We start from the raw sequence: 20,596 nt of genomic DNA on the forward strand, positions 1-20,596 counted from the left end.
ATACAATACATATTTGTTGATGCAGCAAGAGGAAGAGCTTTAGTGGCATCCTAAAATATACACTAAGCCGATATTTTTGTGGAAATTGAGAATATAAATTGGTTTTATTCGATACAAACGAAAAGAAGATATTTGCACATCAAGTCATTTGCATATAGTTATTTTGCTGAAGAGCCTTATATGGAGATAAATCTTAAAAAAAAAAAAAATTCTTGATGCTTCTAGTTATTTTTACTTCTAGACTGCCTAAGCCGTGGAACATAAACTTACTGGGGCGAGAGTTGTTAGCAATGTCTGAGGTAAAACGGTTCCAGTTGTCCATGGAAACCAATCAGCGCTCAGCTCTCATTTTCCCACAGCTGTTTATAAAATTAAAGCTGGAGCCGAAACATTGTGATTGGAACAGGTAAAAGGAGAAGTTAATTCTACAACCTGGTGAATGCTGCAACTTTTTTGAACCACCATTACATGATATTTCAACTATGGCATCTACTTTTCTGGATCTCTTTCATCTCTGCTTCCTCTTATTGTAGGGGTTTCTCACTGTGATGGGGCATTAGGGGCAGCAAACTGTGCATTTGCCAAGGGCCCCCTGTCCTAAAGGGGCCCCCTGCATGTGGACTTTTATGAGCAGAGGATGTATTGCTCTTTTAATACCCCTTGGTTGAATGCCCGGGTGAAGATGCTTATCATCTATCTCCTGTCCATATATCTATCATCTATCTGTCTTGTTATCTATGTCTTATTATTTGTCTATTTCCTATCTATAGGAGTGGTGCAAATCAGATCAGTCAAAGTACGTGTAGACAGTCTTCTGTGGTGCCAGATTTATTTAGGTGTCTAATGCTGGATGATAAATCTTGAGCAGCTTTAAACTGTGGTGTCAGAATTCTGGTACAAGTAGATTGATAAATCATACCTGACATGGCTTGCACATTTTGGAACCAGTTGAGCTAAAACATCTTGGGAGAGATTTAGCAAACTGTCTGCGGAACAAGCCTGTTTAAGTTTGTGCCAAAAAACTGTATTAGATGGAACCTTCCAACACATTTTTTAAAGGGTTGGCCTCTTATGCTAAACTTTTAGGGTGCGAATAGATGGCGAGGCCATGAAGTCGCCATGATGCATTAATAATGTGGCCAGTTGCATCAATGAAGATTGTGGCAATAATTCATAACAAAATTATTATTTAGTGACAGTGTCATGTTAACAGCACATGAAACTCTCAATATATAATAATTTAATTATTCATTATTGTCACAATCTATTGTCACAAACCATCTATTCGCACCTTGACCGGGTAAGTAAGACTCAAACAGGGTCACCCATCCTATAATTACCTTGTTAAAATTTACTGGGTGCTGCAAGTCACTTGTCCCCAAGGCAGCAGGACTTGGGCTTATGGTGGATAGAGGGAACAGTACAGTCATTACTGTCTATGAACCCTCTCCATCATAACCACTCTCATATCTGTGGAAGCCAGCAGGACAATGGATGTCACAGGGAGCGAATGTTGCACAGGAATTATAACATGTGTGTTCCTATTAGGGTCTTAGGACTCTTGCCCAGGAGCGAATGCACTTGGTGAAAATTGCTCTGTGCACTAAAGGGCTCTCTCGACCCAAACCTCTGATCACTGAGCACTTTCCCAACATGTACGACAAAAGGAGCTTAATCTTGGAAAAGGAAGCTTGGCTGAACTAGGAAAAGTTCTCCTTTTCAGTCTGGATATTCTGTCCTTTCATGTTTCAGTAGGGGACCTAAGCAGGAGAACTTTTGGTTGCTTTTTTGCTGTAACTATTTTGAAACCAAAGGTTTGTCTGTTAGGACAGCGACAGACACTGACTGGTAGCTTATAGGAAAAAGAACAAGATCAAGTCAGGAGGCATTCCCAAATCAGACCACAGTTGCCATAAATTGTGTGCTAAGAGTACACTGGCACAACTCCCTGATTATTTAAGTTTGTTTTCTGGTAGGAGCATCACCTCAAGTTCAAAGATGAAGACATATATGAGATTTACTGTTACTTCACTGTTTGATATATGCCTAAAACAGTTTTATTCAACATAAAACGTATTCTCATCTCATGTGCCAGAGCAAAAAAAGGGATCATATTCTATGGTATTGTACAAAACAACAAAAAAAACTGGTTAAAAAAACATATTATTCAACACTACTGGGAAATACAAGATTAGGCCCCATGCAGACGGAAGTGTGCTTAGCCTGTCCATCTATATATTAAAAAAGATTGATTTTACAAGACTGCTAAATAAGTTATAAACTTTCATAAGAACAACCAATGATGGTTTAGAGTGGTTAACTTATATAAGGATACACTGTGAAACTCTACATTATTATATCTTCAGTATGCCTAGCAGTGCATGTAATCCTGTGAATCTGTATGACAAATAACATAATTGTATATCATCAGCTAAAGGTAGATTGAGGACATTAAGTCAGAACAAGGCAATGTATGAGCAGAAACATTGACCTCAGAAGTACACAGGGTCTCCGACTTAAGGACAGCTAACTTAAAGACAACCCCTAGCTGCAGACAGACCTTTCTGCCCACTGTGACCACTGGTGAAGCTCTCTGGATGCTTTACTTTAGTCCCAGGATGCAATGATCAGCTGTAGGGTGTCTTGAATTAAGCTATTGATAATCCTTGTTCCCATGATAGCACAACATTTTTAAAATCCAATTGTCAGATGGACAAAAATCTTTTTTTCTGGAGTCAAAATTTAATATATAGTAATTTTGACTTACATACAAATTCAACATACAAAATACTTTCCATTCAGCTACTTTTAATATTTTCTAAAACTGTGATTAAGGGCACAGTTGGCGCCTGAAAAGCGTTGGATTTGCACAATGTATATGTCCAAAATTTTTAAATGAAGACAATAAAGAAAGTTTTTATATAAACAACGCCTGACCTCGGTGGATTTGAGCTGGATAAACGTGTTTGATGCTTGCTAACTCAAGTGGAGTGAGGTTCCATGCTCTCCCCCTAACCGGTGGTGTTCACACGTGGTATTTGGCTGATAGTCCAGGGTAGGGCTTCATAGATGCTTTTAAAACCCACATCATTAGGAAAGCATATCACATTCCCTAACTGGATGAAACTTCAACTCTCTTTTTACTAACCCGTCCTGTATACTTCTCTCATCTGTTATTCGGTTAACACCAAATATCAAGCTAGATGGTTTTACTGCAGTCCCATTGAACTTGGACTCTAAATATAATATAGTGGCGGATGGCTAGTTCACACAGCAGAATTTTTATTTATAAAATTTCTGTTCCCTTATAAAGAAAGGTTGGACATTATACAAGCTCTTATACCTCTTGTGTCACCCCTTCATCCTCATAGACTGTAAGCTCTTGTTAGCAGGGTCCTCACTCCTATTGCTCCATATCACTATGTTTTTACTCTGTAATGTCTTATATTTGTATATGGTGCTATATGAATAAAGATTATCATTGCTATGGTAGCCTCTTTTAAACATGCTTTGTGGTCCTAGTGTCATCTGAGTTGTGTCAGGTATTCACATCCAATTGCTTTGAGCTGCTACTTCTTTTTTTCATTATCTCATAGCAACACATAAATTAGAAACTGACCACACTACATTAGCCAGTGCCATCCATTTTTTTCAAAAACACCTATTTTTTTTTACACACTCATTGACTTCAATGGCCAAGCTCACACATGACTTGGATCAGAACAGTGAATGCTGAGATTTTTGGACAGAAGGAATAAAGAGAGTGCAAACATTAAAAGAATCCATAGTACAATACTCTATCAAAGTGTTAGAGTTCTGTCCAAGTGATGTCGGATGTATACACAAACAGCACTTAGAAATGAAAATTCATTTGTGGGCAAAGGGACCCAGCTTCTTCATGCAGAAGATTTAACTTCCTGTCAGTACTACATATCTTACAGGCAGTTTGAACCCCCTTTTTTATCCACTTACAATGCTATATGGGGGAACCTTTTGAACGTACCTTTCAGGACTTTTCTGCATCAATAATAAAACACAGAAATAGAGTCCAAGATATGTGCATCAAATTAATACTTCCCCTCCAATCTCTAGAAGTTTAGTGTGGTAAAAGCTGGTGACAGGTTTAAAGCTTTACTATGTCTGTAGTAGCAATAAACTAATTAGACAACTTTTGCAAAGCAGATACATTAACCAGCTGCTGGATGATTTGTTCTATCATGCCAACAACATACAACTTAAGACTTGCACGTTTTGGCTTTCAAGTAAGGTATTACACTTCTACTTCCTCAAAAGAATCTCCTTCGCTAGAGAAACATTTGAAGTAGGAAAATTATTACCAAGAAAAGGGCTAAAGATTTAATTAGCTCATGCTAACAAGAATTTGAAAATGCATTTGAATTTGCTCATCCTCTAAATTGAGGCATATAATTGCCATATATCCATAGAGACAAAGTCACTGAAATTCAAAGAATTCTATTCCAGCCCTATTTTTTGGCCACCTGTAGACACAAGGATACACACAGTGACTAAGAGATTTTTAGATGATGCTTTTATGGATAACACTTTTAAATACCCATTCAGTCACACACTTGTCTGCAAAGTTATACACCGCATTCAATAGGAAAACCCATATGGCAGGATGTAATTTATTTTAACAGAAACTGTACATGCAGGAAACTAATAGATTGTTTATCTGTATTGACGATTACAACATTATTATTCCGTTTTCAGGTTTCATCATTGAGATGAAAAGCTGCACCTGCTAGTCTATGGCAGTCTGTTCTGAAATATCACTGATTCATGAATATAAAGATTTATGCAAAAATAAATAAAACTGCCGCTCTACGAGAGGAGAGGAAAAATAGTTGGAATCAGCCGTTCTGAAATCTAGTGTGACATTCCACAGAAGGTAGGATTAAACTAACATGTGCCAGTCAATATTAGTATACTATGACCCTTGATGTCTCCTAAGCAAAACTATTAAGTCCAACATTTTCTCCTGTAGGCACTTATCTGTAAGGATGGCTTACATGTCCGCTGAAGCAGATATTGAAACTGATTGGACAATAGGTAGATACTAGACAGAGGTCTGGGGGGCGACCTCTAGAAATGGGGGTAGAAAATCTTAATCTGCAACACAATGAAGCTCTCTTGAAACCCTATCATTTTCACTTCCCATGTGTCTGCTGTCTGGCGGAGAATAGATTTGAAAAGGAATGGTTAGTGCTGAAAATTGGATCAGAGCTAACATTCTCTCATTTTTATCAGCAGCTGCCAAAGGTCATCTGACATAATAGCTGATGAATTCAAACCCAGTGGATTTCATTTGCAATTTTCAATTTACCGAGGCCTCCAAGCCCAACAGTGATAAGAGCTTCCCCTATCGTGGCCTGTCACAAACATCAAGAAAACTGCACAAGCCCCCACAAGAAAGAAAGGAAAAGGCCGTGCATCATCACAGCTCCAGATAAGAGGGATCGGGAGAAAACGGTATCATGCAAGAAGGTGTAAGAGTGGCACGTGTGGTTCAATCTTTAAATGCCAACTGGAATGAAAGGACTATGAGGATGCAATCAAATACACTAACAGAATAACATCACTGTTTTGGCTGCTCGACGAGAGCGATTTTTTTATGTCTAGCTATAAATCAGAAAATAGGCAGTAGAAGTGGAAATAATAGTTTGACAGAGAAATGAATGGCGTGTAAGTAGTAATGATTGAAGCACATTTAAATAATCTGTCACTTTCTTTTATCAGGGTAATTTGGAGGGTATGACAAATTTTATACCATTTTGAAATATATTTTCTTCCCTAAGGTGGCGAGACCTGGAGAATAGGCTTCGACTGACTTGATGTATGTAAAATAAATAAATCACTCTCATTTCTTCACGCCTCTTATCCCCCTTACTAGGAACACTGTGTTTCACAGTCTATTTGCATTGTCTCATGAATTATACATGTATTGCTTTCATCCTTCAGTTACATTTCACATAGATAAACTGACCTATGGGGATAGGATAGTATCAAAGGCGACCAGTAATTAAACTGTCCTGACCTTCAACTGGGGGAATTAGACCAAACCTTGGCACTACAGAAGTCTGCCAGGAAACTGGGACATTTCGGCCTATATCGTGTCTTCAACTCAAGCCTTAATTTCTTCTTTTCTACTCTACATATTGTTCTACAAATGAATGAAACCCTCTTTATAAATACCAGCGGAATACAGAAGAAAAGACAAATAAATGAAATATTTAGTGGCCCTTCTCTCATCATGTGATACCTAAAACGTCTACAATCATACACCTCTTATTTCCTCATTTTTTTGTCTCACTCATATTTAATTAGGACCATGGTTATATAAATGTTACAAGGTTGTTTTATCACAATGGAAAGAAGGCAACACTACTTTATTGGTCAAGCTTTCTTCTCACATATAGCATAGGATGTACCTAATTTAAGCCTACATTCTTATAAAAACTCTGATTTGAAACCACATATGTGGTTTATGATGTTCCTAGAACTTAATATTCTTGTAAACCAAGAATGCTTAGCTTTACCCATTAGTAGACACTTAGCTCCAACAAAGATCTGTCAATGTAATCTCCCTTCACAATAAAAAATATATAAAGCAGTATTCACTAAGCATTACCCAGTATTGATTATGCAATGTACTCTTAAGAGGACCCCCTCAGCCTTCAAAAGTGATATAACATATACTTTCTCCTCAGTACAACAAAAGAACCACCCCTTTTTCCAGTACTAACAAACCACCTTAGAAATTGTCCTCTTCCCTACAATTGGCAGTAAAGCTTTCCCTATTTTTTCAGAAACCACAGAAGACAACTTCCCTTCCTCATGGATGATTCCTCGATGACTTCTTTATGGTATGTCCTGGAACAAATAAATCTAGGACCTTCTTGTAACCAGGATTCTGCTTAAATTTCTCTCTAATCCTCAATGAAATGGCTTACATGTCAGGCCTGGCTGTATCTTGTGAATAGCCTTTCTAGCCATTTTCTCACAAGTGCTTACAAGTTTATGCATTATAAATAGAACTTACTCAAGACAACTCCAGCACATTGGTGAGTCTATGCACAGCTCAGGGACAGCCTCATGTCTTTGGAATACCAGTTCACCAACAATCTAGCCAGTGAGCAAGTTGCTTTTTGGACCATATTCTTACTTGGGTGTATGCTACTATCTGTACCTTCCCGTATAGCTGACAGCCATGAAAACTCTCATTCTCTCCCCTTTAAGAGTTGATTAAACTCCAGAAACTCGTTCAACAGCTGAAGTGGGTACCATGTAGCTGATGCCTTTTATTTGGGAGGTGCCAGTCATATAAGAATAAAATTTTAGTTGGGGGCCTGGTGCCGATTTTTCATTGGGACCAGTTACATGTATTAGAGCTCTTTACAGTTGATTCTAATGGGAAGTTGACAAAACAAGATAAGGCCTAGTTGCCTAGAAAAATCTTCAGTGATTTGTAATATTCTTATGATCTATCCCTGTATATTATAGGAAAGCATAGTGTTTGCAATTGGCTGCAACTCCATATAATTAACACTGCATGAAGATCTACATCTTATAAAAGCTTTTAAGATTATTACCGGAAGGGGGAAAAGCACTGTACACACAACAAAGAAACGGCACATTGCAGAATATCCATCATGATTAGTATAGTAGGGAAGTTACCAATTTCTTCATTAATTCTACCTAAATGACCACATGCACTGTGGTAGCTATGATATAATGACTTAGGTGATGTCCCTACACCAAATACATGTCAGGGCCTAAATAACCAGAAGACATTGCTTTTTCACCACTAATTGTTTGTCATGAATAATTCAGTCTGTCCATTTGTTTCTCACTGTAATTTAGAATACAAGATCATGTTATCATGTGATTTTACGTCATTACTCTTTCAGGGATCTTGTCACAGCATAAACAGCTGCTCAGTTATCTTGTTATTGGATTACAGTAACCCATTGGTTGCTGGATTGGGTAGTTCTCCTGGAAACTCACAAAGGAAATACAAAAATAAAAAACAACTACAATACAACAATGTGTAAAAAATGTTAGCCTGGGTTTACACATGCTGTGTTTTTGTGCTGATAGGGAAAGAAGAAAAAGAAAGTATCTTCCTTTACATTTTAATATCACTTTCTGGGTTGCATCATTGTGAAATCACATTAGGGTTCTATGATAACATAAAAGCAACCAGCAGGAAATGCACATTTTATACTAAATTACTGCAGTTTTAGATTTCAGTGATTTGTGTGACCTTAGTCTAATATGACCTCAGTCTATTAATGTTGAATATACAGAGAAGCAGTAGAAAGTTAATGACTATGTTATTAATAAGATAAGTCTCTGCCTTCCGATGCCCCAGCCCCATCCTCATACAAATAAGGCTCAGTGGTATCACAGGGAACCATTTTAATAAAATTCGTTAAATGATCATTGATATTGCATCTATTTGGAAATCTTCTGCAGAAATCGAAGGGGTTGTTAATGATATATTCCTCTATTGCGGCCATCTTGGAGTGGGGGGGTGGTTATGTTGCCCACTCAGAAGCTATATGGTTAAATATCATGATTCAAACTCCATCCAGTGTGAAAGTATGAAATTTCTGTGTTTTCATTTTCAGCGCTTATCTTTCTGAAGTTTCTCTGCCTCGTGAAGGTCATATTAGGACTTAACAGAGCTAACACAAGGGCAATTTGTCTGCGGAAAAGGCCTGGGAAGACAGTGCATGATTTATTAACCTTTTCCGAGAATCTGCTGGTAAATTCATTATGGCCAATAGCATCTCAATATTCTATCTCCTTGTTACACCCACCAATGCTGATTTTTCGGTCTTTTATATATGCGCTTGTGTGTGAATAAACGGAGGAGATTTCTACCTACACTAGCGACTGACGTGTCTAGTTTTGTTCTCATCCTGGTACTAGGGAGCCATTTTTGGCCATAAAAGAGCTAATTTGAAAGTCACCTGTACAACTGAAGTAAGGGAGGTTAAGCCCTAGATAAAAATCTCTAACAGGGTTAACCAGAGTGTTATTTCTGCAAGTCAAATTGTCTCATTTTGTCGTTTTTGCAACTTTTTTGCGAATTTTTACTCGTTTTTCAGGCATGCTTTGGTCTGCACCTTGTGCAGTGTGACTTATGCATCTTTGTCTTCCAGATGTTTTTGCGACTTTTTAGGTGCAAATCTGCACCTGGTCCAGGGCAGGTGCATTAGGGGGATTTTTTTCATGGACATTATATTAACATGTAAATTAGAATTATTTCACATACTTGAAATGTTTAAAATTTTACATAGTAACCTGTTTTTTGAAAATTCTGAAATTTTTGCATTTACATTTAAAAAAATAATGTATTGGTTACTTCTGAGGGTGCAGTCACACGCATGCATTTAACAGCTGAGATTTGCCTAATTAAACAGCTGTTAACACTTGTGCATTAGCACATGTGTTAACATTGCATTAACAAGCACATGCATTAACGCAGCGTTAAGGCATGTGTTCACATCGCGTTTACTATGCCTTTTGTAAATGCAAATGTTAACAGTAATGTAATTAGGCAAATCACTTCTCCTCAGCTGTTGTTATAGGTTTCAAAATGCAATCAAAACACCACTTGTGACCGCAGCCTCATATGTTGTCATGTCCCTTGGGAGTTACTAGAGTGCTTAAAAATGCAGGACATGGCCTCAAATCCAAAACTAACAGTAGTGTCCACTCCTGTATATAACCCCCTTAAGTGTCTTGTGTCCATGTGGATTTGAGACATTTGCAACAAAAAGTCTCAAAAAGAAGCCAAAATTTGCACCTGCCTGGATAGGAAAAACTGAACATGTATCACAAGTAAAAAGACAGGATCATACATAAGGTGCAAAAAAGAGCTGCCAAATGTCTCAAAAATTCACACAGAAAGACAAAACTATGATCATATACTCCTATATGTATACTATATTGTTTTGGCCAATTTGTTGGGTGCTATGTTAGAGGTCATTATGATGTATTTCCACTACCACAAAATACCTGCTACCAGATACTCTTTTTTTAGCATCTACTTTAGACAAGGTACAAGGAACAAGGGGTACTAGGATGTCATGGCAGAGCCAAGTGGCATCACTATGACTACCAGTTACATGATCCTGGCTGTTTCTGCGTTGAATCCAACCTGTATCAAGTTGAGTTAAATTTAACTAAATTGATCGGCACCGGAACCAAGCAGCAAAAAAGTGCCCATAGTTCCATAATGGGGCGTTATAAAAGGTTATGATCTCAAAATAATTTCTTTGAGTAATGGACAGAGATTCAGTAAATGATTTATTTTTATTTTAGTAGAATACATAATTAGAATAATATAAAGTTACCTAGTCTCATAAAGATGATAGATAGTGATAAATCTATTATCCAATTGTAAGACTTTTTTTATCCTAAGTCTTGAAAATACATTGTCGCAGCCACATTTTGAAAGCAATTTACAGGGAATCAAACTTCTTTTGTTGTATACTGCTGAGTATAGAAAGTAATGATATAGTATGTTACTGTATACTATGTGCTATTTACTGTAAATGATTATAGGCTTTAAATTAATAAATAAACCACAAATAGTAAAATACTACAAAGTAAAAAAGAAATATAAAGGCCAATGCACAAACCAATACACTGATACCAATATGTAAACATGATCCATGTGAATAGCAAGATTTAGAAGTATACAGGTGGTCCCCTACTTAAGGACACTCGACTTACAGAGGACCCCTAGTTACAGATGGACCTCTCTGCCCCCTGTGACCTCTGGTGAAGCTCTCTGGATGCTTTACTATGGTCCCAGTCCGCAATCATCAGCTGTAATGATGTTTTATTGGTCCCATTACAGCAAAAAAATTTCAAAATCCAATTATCACTGGGACAAAAAAATTTTTGTCTGGAGATACAATTATAAAATATACAGTTCTGATGTACATACATATTAAACTTTAGTACAAACCCAAGGAACCTATCTTGTATGTACCCAGGGAGTCCCTGTATTCCTAAGTTAAAATTCACTGATGGAATCAGTTTTGTGGGTCAAGAGCTTACAATCAAACAACCCTTATATACAGCCTGTTAGGACTTAAAGAATAAATTCCAGATAAAAATGTTAGTGCAATTTTGTTTTATATCAATTTGTTGCCAACCAATATTGGTGTCCAATAATAAGCCTGGTTACAGCCAGTCCTGAGAGACACAGCAGAGAGAGAGCCCTCATCTTGCATTAATTGTTCGTATTGAAACTATGCCACATCTCTTCAAGCTAGATGTTGCTTAGTATCCCTTTGATATGATAATGACATACTTCTTAGCAGATGAATATGCAAATTAAAGGCAGTAATTTAGTGGCATGCACCTGCTGACACTGTACTAGTATGCTCATGTGTTCTGCTGAACACTGCAACTGCACAAAAGCATCACAGAGGTAAATGAAATCCTAATGTTGTATACATAGTACAGATGCTTCCACTCTTCTCTGAATTTTGACTTTTAAAGGATCTTCTACCGGAGTCTCCATTTTCACTGCATGTAATTAGCTGAAGCTTATGTGTCAAATTTCTTCTTTCTTTTCTGAATTTTGTGGTACATTTTAGAAAGGCAGATGATTTCACGGCTAATGCAAGACTGTAATTGCAAGCTCCCTATGCAGCATGGAATGTATGAAATGAGATGCAAAGCCATCAGAAAACCCTCAAAATATTTAGGGGCTTAAAATGAAATCTTTTTACAGATGCAACAGGGAGGAATTTGTTATTTGGCACAAATACTCCCAAAGAGTAAAAACAACTCTGCTACAAAGGTGGGGAGTTGGAAGTATCGGTTTCATATCAACTGTGGAGTAGAAGTGAGTGAGAGTTCTGAGGTCCAAATCCAAATATTCATAATCCTGTTGCAATTCAGACCAAGCGTGCAACTCGGTGACAGTGTGCAACAAAAAAGACTGTCAAGAAATGATCCTTTTGTTATATTTTCCTCATGCAGGATATGGTTTCCAATCCAAGTAGCAGCAGCACAGTGTGGACAAAGGTTGTCTGACCATATAATGGTAATAATAGCAATGGCAGCCAATGAGATGTCTGGCTATGCAATAGAAGTAATAGGGGCAGTCATGATGAACAGTTGATCATAATAGGGGGGTTTATCATGGGTTTTGTTTCCTGTGCACACTGACGTTGCATGATACATGTTAGTCTGTTTGCTGTCTTTAATTTGGAATGGTTCTTGCTTCTACGCCAGCAGAGAATTGGAGTTGTTTTAAGACAAATTGTGCGCATAGACAGAAAGTCCAAAACATAAATCCGGTCAGGGTCAGATTATGGGGCGTGCTCCCATGCAGCGCACCCAGGGGGCCCCCTTCACTTTCGCCTCCAAGTGTAGTCAATTTGAATCACCCCCTATATATGTGGGTCCAGCTCCCCTGATTTTCCAAACTGGCTGTTAAAACAGCAGCGGGCCCACAGAACCGGGCAGGAGCCGGTACGCCTATGTCTATGGCAGAGCGAGGGAACAATACCTCAGCGTCCTGGTGCTGGTGGTGCACTGACGTCAGACGCATGCCAGACGTATGAGTCCTCGAAGAGGATGAGGTTGCTGTGCATCTGGGAAATGGGATGATATGAGTACAATCAAAGTGATTCTTTTTGTTCCAAAATGTATAACAGGTACCATTTCTCATTCTCCATGAAGGCATTGAGAAGGTGAAATGTTGCCTGTTATATGTTTGGAAATATAAATATCTGAACACATCGTGGTCTGCTGTTTGGAAGGCTTGCACCCACAATTTTACATGTGCTGCTCCTTATTCTAACTTTGTACTATTATTTAATTAGTTTACAGGATTTCTATATATATGTATTTAGGTATATAAATATACATATGTAGAATAATGGGGGGTGTATATACTAACCAGCAATATTTACTTTATTGAAAAAATTGTGGGGAGGACCAAGGGGCCTCCACCGCCCTTAATCCGACCTGAATCTGGCACAAATCAATAGATCAATCGGAAAGGGCTAGGGTGAGTTTGTCCCATCATTGGTCTATGGGTAAGCTGCTTTAAAAAGTCTTTATCAATTTGTTACACATTTTGGCAGGAAAAGGAGGATGCACTAAAACAACACTAAAATAAGGCCTGAAATTAAATTGTAAATCCCATCCAATGAATATGGTAGGAAGAGTTTTTCTGGGTAGTGGTAGTAGTAATGAAAGCTCTGGCAGCAGCAACAACAGTACAGGTTTGAACATGAAGGACAAGGCAGAATATGTTTGGCTGTATAGTGGTGGCAGTAGGCTCAGGGTTCTATAATACTATAGACATAGTTTTCCCATTTCTGTAACAGATTACTTAAAGGGGTATTCCCACAAATACAAGATTCTGAAATATATTCAGGATAACAAAATAACACATTCTGTAATTCACTGTTATTAACATAAATACAGCATTTCACAGATATAATTCCAACTTGTCTCTATCAGACCTGGTGTATACAATTTTGGTTGCCCCAGGTTCCGACCATAAATATTCTTCTGTCTAGGGTTGGACATGGCAGATTCTTCTTATGGAAATCTCCTTTCTATGTGTCAGATACTTGTGAACTTCCGAGGCTAAATGAAAGTGAAGATAAACCCAGTGCCCTGATCTAACACATCATCAGCACACATCATCTCATGAAGCATCTGCTTAGAGAGTCCCCGTCCACAGGAGCTAAAAGTAAAGGGATAAAAATGATCTTTATTATGTAAACATGACTAGGGGATTAAAATTTGAGAACTTTCTTTCATGGGCAAACCCCTTTAATTAGTGGTTATGTACAGAAAGCCAATACAGTTTAGTATAGTAGAGCAATGACTTACAAAGAGGGTTCGGATGGAAACAATTTGAAATGAGAATCGGTGCCCCTGAATGCCTCCTTATGGTTGTATATGGTGAATTTACCCATCTGATAATCTACCATCTCATTATAAAAAATGTTATTTCCCCACCTCTCAACAATCTATTTTCCAATAACTATTCTATTGTATTCTCTAGTAGGTCTCCCTGGTCTGGTACGAGCAGGTAGGCAAGCCAACTGGATTGAACAGCAGTCTTTACCCCTTTGATCATTACAGGAAATGGCTTTTATTCTGTCTGTAAATCATTACTGGCATCACGGCTAGACTAGATTTGAAAGGGAAGGCCTGTCTGGATAGCACCCAAGGTTAGCTCATTCTTCATCTCTAGATTTACATGGCATTGTCTATTTTAACATTTCTTCCCCAAATTTTTAATTCACTGCATCATTTATTCATGTTTTTGTCATGTCTTTCTACATTGAACATCTGAAGCAATAGCTGGCTTTGCAGTCAAGTACCATTCTTTCACAAATGACTACAGAGGTAGGCGACTGCCTCAACCATCACATTCAGAATTATGTGATGTCAGCGGTTCTGTACCAACAACTCTCAATGTCCCACACTGAAAGCCCTACAGAATCTCTTAACTCGTCTGAATCAGCTCTCCCCTACACTTGGTCTACTCCGAGAGGTGGGAAATATGAAATTAGGTTTTCCTAAATGGGACAAGGAATGCCATGTCTCTTGCTACCTTGTAAGGCACTCCCGTTACCATTAAGCATGACTTTCAGGAAGCCTAATGACATAATGGGGCATATTTACGTACCCTGTCCCTTTGAGTTCAATGCACTGTACAATTCACTAAAATTGTGCGCCCGATATCCTGCATCCGTCGCTTCCCCGCTCAGGTCTGCCGGAGTTCATCTTCTTCCAGGTGTATGTAAGTGCATTGGTTGGGACACAATTTGAATATTAAAATTCCACGCTCAGTCCGAATTAGTCGATGGCCCGCCCCCAGATGGCCCGCATGAAAGCTGTCGCCGATGTGACAAAATCTGATCGCGTGCGACACAATCCCCTTCTAAATAGCGGCACAAATCCCAAAAAATTGCGTTCTGCTGACCCTTAGTAAATAAGCCCCAATGTGGGATTAAAGCCAAATCCAGAAGGAACAGATTTCCAAGAGGAATCGAGAGGTAGCATTCTCCTCCAATAAAGTCCAAAAGGGGAAAACCAAAGACCCGCTGCCTGCCAGTGATTTAAAGGGGTATTCTCTTCTGGGCACTCACATTCAGTTTCATTAATCTGCCATATGTAAACATTTCTTCAAATAGATGTTATTAAAAAAAATGTTCCTGTGTGAAGATAGTTTCTCGTAAATGTAGCCATGTTGTCCCTTAGAAACGAGATAGCTTCCTTGGATACGGCCACCTCTGCTGCAGGGATTGCTCAAAGAAACAAAAGGCTATTGTATATAAAATATCCGGGAGTTACTGCAAGTCCCATAGCCACCCTGTGGTAATGATTGCTGAATCCTGGTGGTCCGGCAGGACTCTATAGCGCAAGTCTGGCCACTGCTGCCAGAGTGTGACGTGGTCGTATCCGAGGAAGCGATCTGGTTTTTAAGGGACAACATGACTACATTTATGAGAATTTATCTTCACACAGGAACATTTTTTTTTATTAACATCCAATTGAAGAAATGTTTACATAAGGCAAATGAATTTAATTAAATGTAAATTCCCAGATGGGAATACCCCTTTAAGCTTTCTCAATATTCTATGTACTGATACCAGCATTTTTCCTCTTTATAGACCCAGTTGACAGTGTAACTTAGAAGTCGCAATGAGAAGTTGAGCAGAATCTGTTTTAGATTTTTTTTTTCATAATATGGTTTATTGGAAGGCAAGAGATCACAGAACATAAAAACAGAAATAGTCCATAGGACCCAAAAATATATAAAAGTGCAGGCCATACCATTTTAGAATTTTAACACTATATCTATTTACTATTTTACTTAATGACCTTTAGTAATGAAAAAAAATGCAACCATTTGATATACAATTAAAGGGGTTTTGCAACCTTTTAACTGTTATTTTGGCAATCCTTAGGATAGGTCATCAATATCAGATTAGTCGTCAAAAAGCTGGCATTCCAATCAACTGTCACGTCTCAAGTTTTCGAAGTACACAGTAAAGGTAAACAGATGGCGTGGTGTCCACTGTCTAGTGCCTGTTTTAACCCGTGTCCGAACGCCCGCCATGTATTCATGGAGCGAGTCAGGTCCCTGTGCATGGAGAGGGCTCATCGGCTGAGCCCTCACCATAGCCGGTAAGTCTTTGCTGCATATTGCAGAAAAGGTTTTGCTGCATTGCTGCCGGCGGCTTCAAAGAGATGGGCGCATGGGCGCCGCCATCTTGTTGTGGATCGCTGCTCCCCGATGACGTCACGTGGAGCGGCGATCCGTCGCCATGGTAACCTCGGGTGTTCCGAACACCCGAGGCTACTTCGTTTTAACCCATGCATTACAATGTGCTAATTGCACATTGTAATGCATGGGGAGTAAAATCCACATATACTGCCATACTGTAGTATGGCAGTATATGATAGGATCGATCAGACTACCTAGGGTTAGAGTACCCTAGGGAGTCTGAAAAATAGTAAAAGTAAAAATAAATAAAAGTTTAAAAAAAAAAAATTATAATAAAAAAACCTAAAAATTCAAATCACCCCCCATTCCCTAGAACTGATATAAAAATAAATAAACAGTAAAAATCATAAACACATTAGGTATCGCCGCGTCTGAAAATGCCCGATCTATCAAAATATGATAATGTTTTTTCACTATGTTTAACCCTGTAACGGAAAATAGCGTCCAAAGTTGAAAATGGCATTTTTTTGCCAATTTGAAAAATATAAAAAAATTAATAAAAAGTGATCAAAAGGTCGCACAGTCCCAAAAATTATAGTAATGAAAACGGCATCAAAATTTGCAAAAAATGACACTATCCACAGCTCCGTACACCAAAGTATGAAAAAGTTATTGGCCCCAGAAGATGGCAAAATAAAAAAAAATATTTTGTACAGGAGGTTTTAATTTTTTTAAATGTATGAAAACATTATAAAACCTATACAAATTTGGTATCCACGTGATCGTACCGACCCAAAGAATAAAGTAGACATGTCATTTGGGACGCAGAGTGAAAGCTGTAAAATCCAAGCCCACAAGAAAACGTCACAAATGTGGTTTTTCACCATTTTCACTGCATTTGGAATTTTTTCCCCGCTTCCCAGTACACGCCATAGAATATTAAATACCGTCACTATGAAGTGCAATTTGTTACGCAGAAAATAATCCATAACACAGCTTTTTATGTGGAAAAATAAAAAAGTTATAGATTTTTGAAGTTGGTGAGTGAAAAATGGAAGTGAAAAAACTAAAAAAGGCCAAGTCGTTAAGGGGTTAAATAATATTTTCTTAAAAATCAAGGGCATAAGAAGTTAAAGAAGAGCAGATCCTGATAAATGGGGCACACACCAGCATGTATGTGTATTTGGTTTAAAATTCATGATCCTGATGGTAGATTTCCTTTAAGGGTGCATTCACACACACATGTGTACCCGCCCATTTGTAGCTAGCAAGGATACCGCGGCATGCTCTCTCCATAGAAAACAGTGCTGTACAGCCACACAAATGAGGAAATATAGAGCATGCCCTATCTTTTCCCCGTGTACCATGCCTCACATGTGTGGCACCGTACCGTTGCCAGACTGCCATTGCCATCTATGGGGGCATATATATGCGGCAGCAAATTCATGCCGCTTATACATCCCCCCAGATATTCCTAAGTCTTAGTATTTGACATATAGGCATGTCTAAGGTAGTTTGTTTTTAATCAGTCCCTGTCCTCAATGGGGCTCAAAATCTAATCAACCTACCAGTATGTTTTGGAGTGTGGGAGAAAGCTAGAGGAAACCCACTTAAACACGGAGAGAGCATACAAACTCTTTGCTGATGTTGACCCTGGGACTTGAACCCAGGACCCCAGTGCTGCAAGGCTGTAATAGTAACCGCTGAGCCTCCCTGCTGCCCTTGTCCTATAATTTGCAGTGCGGCCACACAGCTCAGTCAATGTGCAATGAGACATGGGACGCTCACCGCACCGTGTGTAATTCCAGGCAATGGCATTCGTGAGCTGACTGCACTTTGAGTGCCCACTCACGCCCAATGAATAAGGTTGTGCATGAGCCTAATGAAAATTTCTGTAGGCTCTTTACTGGCAGTGGGTATCTGTTGCAAATTATGCTGGGGGGTATAGTCTCTGAATCAGGCAGGAAAATTAATGGTGCTCTGTAAGTAGAGTATATATATATACACCTAAAATGTTAGTGGACATATTCTTTAAAGATGCTCTTGACAGTTGATCACACACATTTCAGAAGACATACTAAAATATACCAATATTACAGTTCAGTTGCACTACAATTGTATAATAGCATTGTATTGATAAATGAAAGCCCCAACAACCAATGCCATCGGTGCCAGTAACATTTTCAAATTGAACTACCCCATTAATATAACATAAATACATTTCTATTTGTCCTCTCCCATTATGGAGGTGCATCTATATGACCCCTCCGAGCTTATGTCCTTTCTATAAGAATATTTGGAGAGTATTCATCAGCAATGAGGCATATTAAAAAACACATTTTCCTAGACTAGATCCACCCATCGTGTTCACTTCAGCAAACAGAACTCTGGACAGTTACATTTTCATTAAGGCAATGGATTGTTGCTTAGAGCACACCCTACAGTTAGAACCAGGAATTACAGGGACAATGACATAAAGAATTGCTCTCAGCAGAATTGCCTATTGTGCCAGTTTCCACATACTGGCAGCATTTGTCATCATACAGGCAACCTATAAGACACCTGAAATGTATAATGGAGCCAGAACATTAAGTAAAGTATTCCCTTATGCAACAATGCAATGTGCAACTTTCATATACTGTACAGTAAACGCTACAGCAACTGCTGGGAAATTACAGTTTTAGAAGGTAGTATTATGTAGCTTTTAGATATAGATGGATAAACTCTTATAGAGTGTCACTCTATTGTCATTCCTCCATTCACAGCTTCCATACAATTCAATTATTTTACATAGTTTGATACAATTTAGTCAGAAACCTCTGCATACAAGGGGTTTTAATGAATTGGGTAGATTCTTTCTCTAACACATAACACTTTTCTTTCATTGGTAAGACAGTAGTAGTCAATAAAAGTAATATTCTAATATGGTGAAGGAATTAACTTGCTTAAATTGATTTTCTTAGCTGTTCCATAAGTCACAAAACACCCCAAGCTCTGACTGAAACATGTGATGAATTTTCTAATATCTGTCTGAAAGGACCATAATACAGACCTGGAAAATGGTTACTAACTTTTCAATAAAACTTGCAAAAATGAAAACTATGATAGATAACAATTGTACTCAGTTTTATTGCTGTTTTAGCTCCTATAACTCAGTGCTGGTCAGTGTAAAATTCCATAGTGACTCTCTAAGCAGACACATTATGATTCCTCTAGTTCTGTGAGCTGACAATGTGCTTAGATTATCAGGGGCAGGCACTGAGTTTATCTACTACTTTAATATGGCATGTTTGTTAGGATAACCCTGTATCATTGCATACCTTTTGCTTGTAATATATGTAATATGATATATAACATATGTCTTTGGAACCGTTACTTACATTAATATGTACTTATGCTGACGTTTTATTTAAAAAGAGCCGTTCAGTGCTGTACTGTTTCCATGTATTATATTTTTATCATGACTTTTTTGCATTAATAACGATAAAACATTTTTTACTAAACATTTTTTGGTGACAAGCTTCTATCTTTTGTGTTTTTGGATTAGGGATTCGTAATGAAGCGAAGTTTCTGATATATGTAGACATTTGTCATCCTTGTTTATTTTGGTTCAATATCAGGGTAAAAGGTTTATCTACACTTTCATTTAGCTTCTGAACATTCACTAGTATATGAGGAGAGACCGATCAGAGATGATGAGATCCATGAGATGGATATAACTGTAGCTTGTAGAGTAAGTCTGTGCATGCTGCTTGCTGGCAGGAAGCGTCTGTGTGTGAGCTCCTCTTGTAATGGAGGGGGAAGGGGCAGAGCTCACACCACAGTGAACAGACAGGAGAAGCAATATATGAGAAGTATCTGCACTGCCCAACCATAGAAGATAGAAAATTTAAGGTACAACCAAAATTGTATACACCAGGACTGATAGAGACAGCTTGGAATTATATGTGTTAAATACTGTATTTTTGTTTATAACAGTGAATTAGAGTGTGTACTTTTGTTATCCTGAGTATATTCAAGTACCTTGTCTTCATGGGAATATCCCTTTAAAAAAGACCTGTCACCAAAATTTAACCCTCCAAACTAACAATACCTGCTGGTTAAGGGTTAAAGTCCTCCTCAAATCACCTAAAGTTAGAGGCTAGTGAGGCACTGTACCCTAATTAGAGCCACTTTTCTGATATGTAAATTAGCTTACTTGACTCTTTTATCCTGGATATGACTCTTATTTTCTCCTAAGCTGCCAATGAACCACACTCCTTTATTTTGTCTGACAGCTCTGGTTCTCTTCATATCACTGCTCTGCCTCCTTTTACTTAGGGACCATCTGACAATATTCAGCTA

The 20,596-nt window shown here is 38.2% G+C and overlaps 1 protein-coding gene across 14 annotated transcripts in view; it reads right to left on the reverse strand.

Moving 5' to 3' along the window:
- Positions 1 to 20,596, reverse strand: part of SOX2 (SRY-box transcription factor 2) — a 508,319-nt gene that overhangs the window by 155,206 nt on the left and 332,517 nt on the right. The window contains exon 1 of one of the 14 annotated variants that reach the window (XR_011854283.1): positions 10,768 to 10,790. The exons of the other annotated variants lie outside the window; for them this stretch is intronic. The gene's annotated coding sequence lies outside the window, so the exon portion shown is untranslated. Of the gene's footprint in view, positions 1 to 10,767; positions 10,791 to 20,596 lie in introns of those variants that run through there. 14 annotated transcript variants of the gene reach the window in all.

Source organism: Engystomops pustulosus, chromosome 3 (genome assembly GCF_040894005.1).
Source record: "Engystomops pustulosus chromosome 3, aEngPut4.maternal, whole genome shotgun sequence".
Classification (NCBI taxonomy): Eukaryota; Metazoa; Chordata; class Amphibia; order Anura; family Leptodactylidae; genus Engystomops; species Engystomops pustulosus.